At 44.0% G+C, this 6,165-nt stretch overlaps 1 protein-coding gene across 1 annotated transcript in view; it reads left to right on the top strand.

Moving 5' to 3' along the window:
• Positions 1 to 245: 245 nt before the first annotated feature.
• LOC117045442 overlaps positions 246 to 6,165 on the top strand; it is a 28,277-nt gene continuing 22,357 nt past the window's right edge. Inside the window, exon 1 of the mRNA XM_033146493.1 lies at positions 246 to 449. The gene's annotated coding sequence lies outside the window, so the exon portion shown is untranslated. The remainder of the gene's footprint in view (positions 450 to 6,165) is intronic.

Here is a 6,165-nt window from a genome sequence, read left to right as displayed (position 1 = left end):
TATCATGTGGACAGTATATATATATAAAAAACTTCCATGCTTGAGTTGCACCAATTCCGCGATAAACTCTAGTCTGTAAACATACTAGGTTGTTTGAAAGGACATCTTTTTTTGAAAGTCATATATTGCTATCTCTTGACTTTTTTGTGTGTGTTACCTATTGCCTGACTGGGCAATATAGTGCGTAGAGCTTCCCACATTGCATGTTTTTCAGAACACAAATGTCAAGGTTAATTGAGTCACAAAGGGCATGTGCTGATAGTGACATGTGCCTCCCTTGTTTTCTCTTCGTTGGTGCAATCTGCAGGAAGGGGCTGGCTCCTTGTCCCTGCCAAGCCATCATACAGAATAGGAGTGCCTGTGGCAGGGGCTATCTGGCTGCAAAGAAACAAAACTTCTGACAAAATTGTTGTGTTTTAAAGAAGGATCCTGAGGGTGTCACTTGTAAGGTATGGAGTTTTCCTGTTTCCTCACAGAGCTTAATAGGAAAGCTTAGCAGTTGATAACTTTTTGCTGTTTGAAAGATGTGTGCCTACCAAATGGATGGAAACTAAACTGCCTGCGAAAATCATCTCATCTGTGGTAAATAATCGTTGTGTTCATGGATAAGGGAGTGTTTTCACTCTCCGCCCTCTATTCTTGCCCCTTGAACAAATGCAGTTGGTCTACACTGAAATGGTCTCAGTTTATCTGTGTCACTTTAAAATAGGTTTCTGTAAAGAGGTAGCCAGGCTGAAGTAGAACCCCAAAGGGGTTTTCTGGCAAATGCATGTCAACTTCTTGTGTTTGTCATGAGGACAATTTGGGGTGTGTGGGTGTGTGGGTGAGTGTGTATCAGTATATGAATTTAGAGCAAACTCTATTTTAATATGACCTTGAGAATGGTGAAAATATATGTATGTGTGTGGAGGTAGGTAGGTTTGCTATCTGGTATTGGGAAGCAAGTTAATACAGTGGTACCTCAGGTTAAGAACTTAATTCGTTCCGGAGGTCCGTTCTTAACCTGAAACTGTTCTTAACCTGAGGTACCACTTTAGCTAATGGGGCCTCCCGCTGCTGCCACGCCACTGCCACACAGTTTCTGTTCTCATCCTGAAGCAAAGTTCTTAACCCAAGGTACTATTTCTGGGTTAGCGGAATCTGTAACCTGAAGCGTCTGTAACCTGAGGTACCACTGTAGTAATGCTGTAAATCAGCTTGAAAAATTATGGCTCATCACATTTCATAATGGATCCTGTATTAATAATGATACAAAAAGTGAACCAATACCTTGTTGCATTGCAGGAAGAATTGTCCATGTTGTTGAAAACACTGAAAAATGACTCATCATCTTTCCCTTCCACACACACCCTCACTCCTATCTTTTGGTTCATGAAAAGTCTGAAGTAGTTCCTGTTTTTGTACAAGCAAATCCACAGGATTAGCCTTCACAGATAGTAGTTTGGACTTTCATTGCCCATTTGCACAAGAAATGCTAATGCGCGCGCACACACACACACACGGCCTATTCTAGTTTTGTAATTTTAAGTTGTTCTAAATTCTTTTTAGTGATGTATTTTAAAGTGCTGTAACCCTCCCCGAGATCTCAGGGTGAAGATTGAGCAATTTAACGATGATGATGATGATGATGATATAGGATGTACGTTTGGCAGTTTTCACTTTGAGAAACATCCATAACAATTGTTACTATTGTTAGTAAGAGTTATGGGGTGTTAGAGGAGGGGTAGTACCTCTGGTAGATGACATGTCGTGCTCCTTTTGGGCTAGTTTGCCCACCTTTGCGTCACACCCTGCACTCAGCTCTCACCTGTGGTTCCTAGAAGCTGCTAGCATGTGACAGTGGCCACACGCTGGGAATGGCTTTGACTGGCTGGCTAAACCAATTGAGAGTAGCCGTTGGGTCCTAAACCCTCAGTGAATGCAAAACTTCCCCTGAATGCAAAAATAGGCTCCAGTGGATTCAGTGGACAAGACCAGTAGTGAATCCAACCATCATGAACCTAAACCTCTGCTGCCTTGTAGCTATACTCATTCATGAGAAAGACCTCAGGAGTAAACCCTGAGGAAAATTCTGTACCCGATGCCTTGCAGGACATCTTCGGGAGAAGAAAACACTAAGGAGTAAACCCTACACAAATCCAGAGTAGATGGTTGGATGGTGCCTTGTTGTACTCCTCCTTCCAGCAACTTCCGAAAGGTGGATCTTGTTGTCTGGGCAGCCCAAGAACTTCATATACAGTTCCCAGGCTTGCTCCTTGGAGAGGTCAGTTCAGTGCTGCTATCACAGCAAAACAACAACATGGGAGGCAGCAGGCACTGTGATTCTCCAGCTGTTTGACTTCACTCCTGAGGCGCACTCCATCATCTCTCAAGACAGACAGATGCCAACAGGGTTGTTAGCAGAGACGTGAATAAAACACACGTAGTCTGGAGAGAAAATCCAGGTGAACGTTTACTGAACAAACTGAACAAAACAGTATACAACCAGAGCAGAAATCAACAAGAGAGGCTTTTGCCATTTTGACATGCCTCGTTGAGAGCAGGATTAGGTTCAACTTCCATAAGAAAACTCCCTCACAGCTAGAGAGAGTACCGGAGTACCGGTACATGTTACCTCAGTAAAGATCACAGACTCTCCAAGTTTCCCTTTTTTCCAGGGATGTCACTGATTTAGAGAAGCCGTCTCGTTTTCTGATTAAATCTCAGAATGTCCCACTGTTCCTTAGGATGTCCCTATTTTCGTTGGAGTGTATGGAGTTATATACCCCCCAAGCCGTCTGAAGGCAATCCTGTATAGGGTAGGTTTTTTCCCAATGTTTAAAGTTTTATTATCTGGGAAGCTGCCCAGAGTGGCTGTGGCAACCCAGTAAGATGTGTGGGGTAAAGGTAAAGGTCAAGGGACCCCTGACCATTAGGTCCAGTCGTGTCCGACTCTGGGGTTGCGGCGCTCATCTCACTTTATTGGCCGAGGGAGCCGGCATACAGCTTCTGGGTCATGTGGCCAGCATGACAAAGCCACTTCTGGCAAACCAGAGCAGCGCACGGAAACACCGTTTACCTTCCCGCTGGAGCGGTACCTATTTATCTACCTGCACTTTTGACATGTTTTCAAACTGCTAGGTGGGCAGGAGCTGGGACCGAGCAACAGGAGCTCACCCCATTGTGGGGATTCAAACCGCTAACCTTCTGATCAGCAAGTCCTAGGCTCTGTGGTTTAACCCACAGCGCCACCCGCGTGGGGTATAAATAGTAAAAATTATCATTATTATGGAATGAGATGTCACTATTTTCACCGGAGAAATATTGGAGGGTATGAGATCATGCCACCTTCCATGGTTGCTATTCAACACCTCCTCCTCTATCACCACCCCTTGGTTGTCGACTTAGGCCATGTACACATTTCTGGCTTAAAATGCAACCAGGTCATTCTTTTTCTCAGTTTGGATTGAAGCTGGTTTTGGGCAAGGCACATCAAAACACAGTCATTTCATAAGAAATTGAAAGACAGAGACAGGATATGTATGGATGGTGGGCAGGGTTGGCAAGTCCTGTTTTGCCTCCTGAGGTTTATAAATAGGGGAATAATATATGATTAGTTAAGTGACACAAAGGCCCTGTTCAGGCATTCAAAGGGGGGGGATTAGATGTGGCGGAAACACAGGGATGCAAGATGGCCACCGTTGCTTGCTCACTCCTGACCTTCACGCTTTAAAACAGTTAAGGTAAAGCACATTAACTATAAACCCGGATTTTTAATATTCCACAAGATAAAATGAAAATTAAAAATGAGCATACATATATGGAATGCACTTATTTATTTCACTTAGAGGCCACCATGGATTTTTAAAAAGTGTTCCTAAAGTCCTGCGTTTTGACATTTAGTCTTCTTCAGAGGCCCACTAATTATTATCTGAAACAAACAAACAAACAAACAAACAAAATTACATACAAACCACGTGGGTTAGAATCTCAGATGGGCGAAGCATTCTCTTAATAGAATATAATGCAATCTTGAGTGCTATATTTTGGGCCTGTCTGAGGTTCTAACCATCATGATGTATATTGGTTTTTCTTTTAGATAATAATTACTGGGCCGCTGGCCTGTAAGTGAGATAAATGAGTGCTTTCCTTATATTCATTTATACTGTTCATTTTCTCATATCCAATACTAAAAACCTATGTCTATGCTGTCTGTAATGAATGTTTTCCCTTAACCCTGTTCTTTGTAAATTGTGTGAAACTCTTTTTCTTGGTCTCTTCATGCTTGAAGGCCAAATTATTCACACTTTAGCTGAAGACGTTAGAAGCCTGCATTGACTTCCTGGTTGGAAGGAAGATTCTCTGCACATCCTTCCAAATGTGTAAGGAATCTCACTTCAGACCTTGCTCAACACAAGAACAATGGGAGTAGAGAGAGAAATGCTAGTTTGTATCCTGAACCACACATATTCTTTGAATTACTGAAAAAGGTGAATTGTTTGAAGAATAGGCTATGTTTACATAACTTATAGGAATCCATTTAGATAGTCAGAATTCATCAAAAACTACACTAGCAAGAAAAAAGGGGGAGGGAAAAGAGATGCAAATAATGAAGAATTGCTGTTGTTAATTTATTACTGTACTTGTACCACACCCATCCAACTGGGTTGCCCCTGGGTTATAGCAGGGATGGGGAATCTATGGCCCTCCAGATGTTGTTGGACTACAACTTGTGTCCACTGACTGTATTGACCATTAGGGACCTCTCTGTATGCTAAACTATCTGGACCCAAGATGATGCCTCTCCTAAGAGCCTTAAGATCTTCTGGAGAGTTGTTGCTCATGGTTTCACTGGTTAGTGTGATGGGCAAAGACAGAGCATTCTTAGTGGTAGTGCCCTGTTTATGGAACTCGCAGTGAAATGAAATGGAAATCTTCCGCATTAGCTATTCATGGATGATAGGTGAACACATATTTATTTGCCATGATGATGGTGCTAGTTACAGTAGACACTCAAGTGCTGCAATTTTTACAATGAATGCACAATTTCGTTTTGTATTGCACATTGCTGTTGCAAGATGTCCTGTACTCCGATCTGGAGGAAGGGTGGGATATAAAAGGAATCTCCATTAAATAACTAGACTTCCGGTAGAGCTGCGGACATCGCTGGATGCGCGGAAAACCCTTCTGGGCTTCCGAGCGTCCCGTGGGGGGAGGGGGAATCCGTAAAGGCTATGCGGCTCCCAGCGCTTCAAGGGGGGCTACCTTGAAGCTCAGATACCCAGCGGCGCCTCATAGGACCCTCAACTGGTAGGGGCTCCAGGAAAAAGAAGAAGAGGAGCCTCTCGGAAGGGAGAGTGTGTCTAGGGCGCTAAGGGGGAAATCGCACCCCGCGGAGACGCGAAGTCTCAGGCATCCGATGGGAAGCAGCCTGCCTCCAGGGAAATAAGTACGTTCCCCGAGAAAAGAGACCCCGAAACATCCAAGGGGAAAGGGGATCGAAGTGAGCAAGCAAGGCGGAAAAAGGAACCCCCTCCAGCTCTGGTGTGAAAATGGCGCTCAGCGGGTCGTTGCAAGACGAACGAAACGAAACGTTCCTGTAGAGTGTGAGTAAGACTCTATTTTTCACCCCCCCACTCACATCTAGTCGGGGGAGGAGAGGCAAGTCCTGAAATAAATTAAAACATCGGAGGGTAAAAAAGAGGACCCTATGCTCCCTTTGGGACTGGACTTAAAAAAAGGGAAAAAGCTGTAAAAGAAAGATCTGGGGAAAGAATAAGGCATAATACCGCCATTCTGTTACATTGCCTAAGAGACTGAGTCAATCGGGCGATATCCGAAGGAGATATACGTTTGGGGGCAGCTTATAATAAGGCTGTCCATTACGGGATCGTGTTTTGAGGATCCCCGAGCTGACCCTTTTCTTCCCGTTTCCCCCTCGTTTTTCTTCCTTTTTGTATCGTTTTTCTAACGGGATTTGCCTGGTCTGGAGAGAAAGAGGAGAAGGAGCTGATTTTGCCTTGTCACGATCGGCGTGGTGGAGTTTGGGCTTGCGCTGGATCTTTGAACTTACTCTCTCTCAGCGAAACGTCAAAGGAAACTTTGTAACTTTTTTAATAGATCTGAAGTATCTGCTCCAGGGGGAAACTTGAAGCTCCCTCTCACCATAATTGAGAACCTTTTTTG

The sequence above is a fragment of the Lacerta agilis genome, chromosome 4 (genome assembly GCF_009819535.1).
Source record: "Lacerta agilis isolate rLacAgi1 chromosome 4, rLacAgi1.pri, whole genome shotgun sequence".
NCBI lineage: Eukaryota > Metazoa > Chordata > Lepidosauria > Squamata > Lacertidae > Lacerta > Lacerta agilis.
The sequence above is the reverse complement of the archived record's forward strand: the minus strand, read 5'-3'. Positions and strand labels throughout refer to the sequence as shown.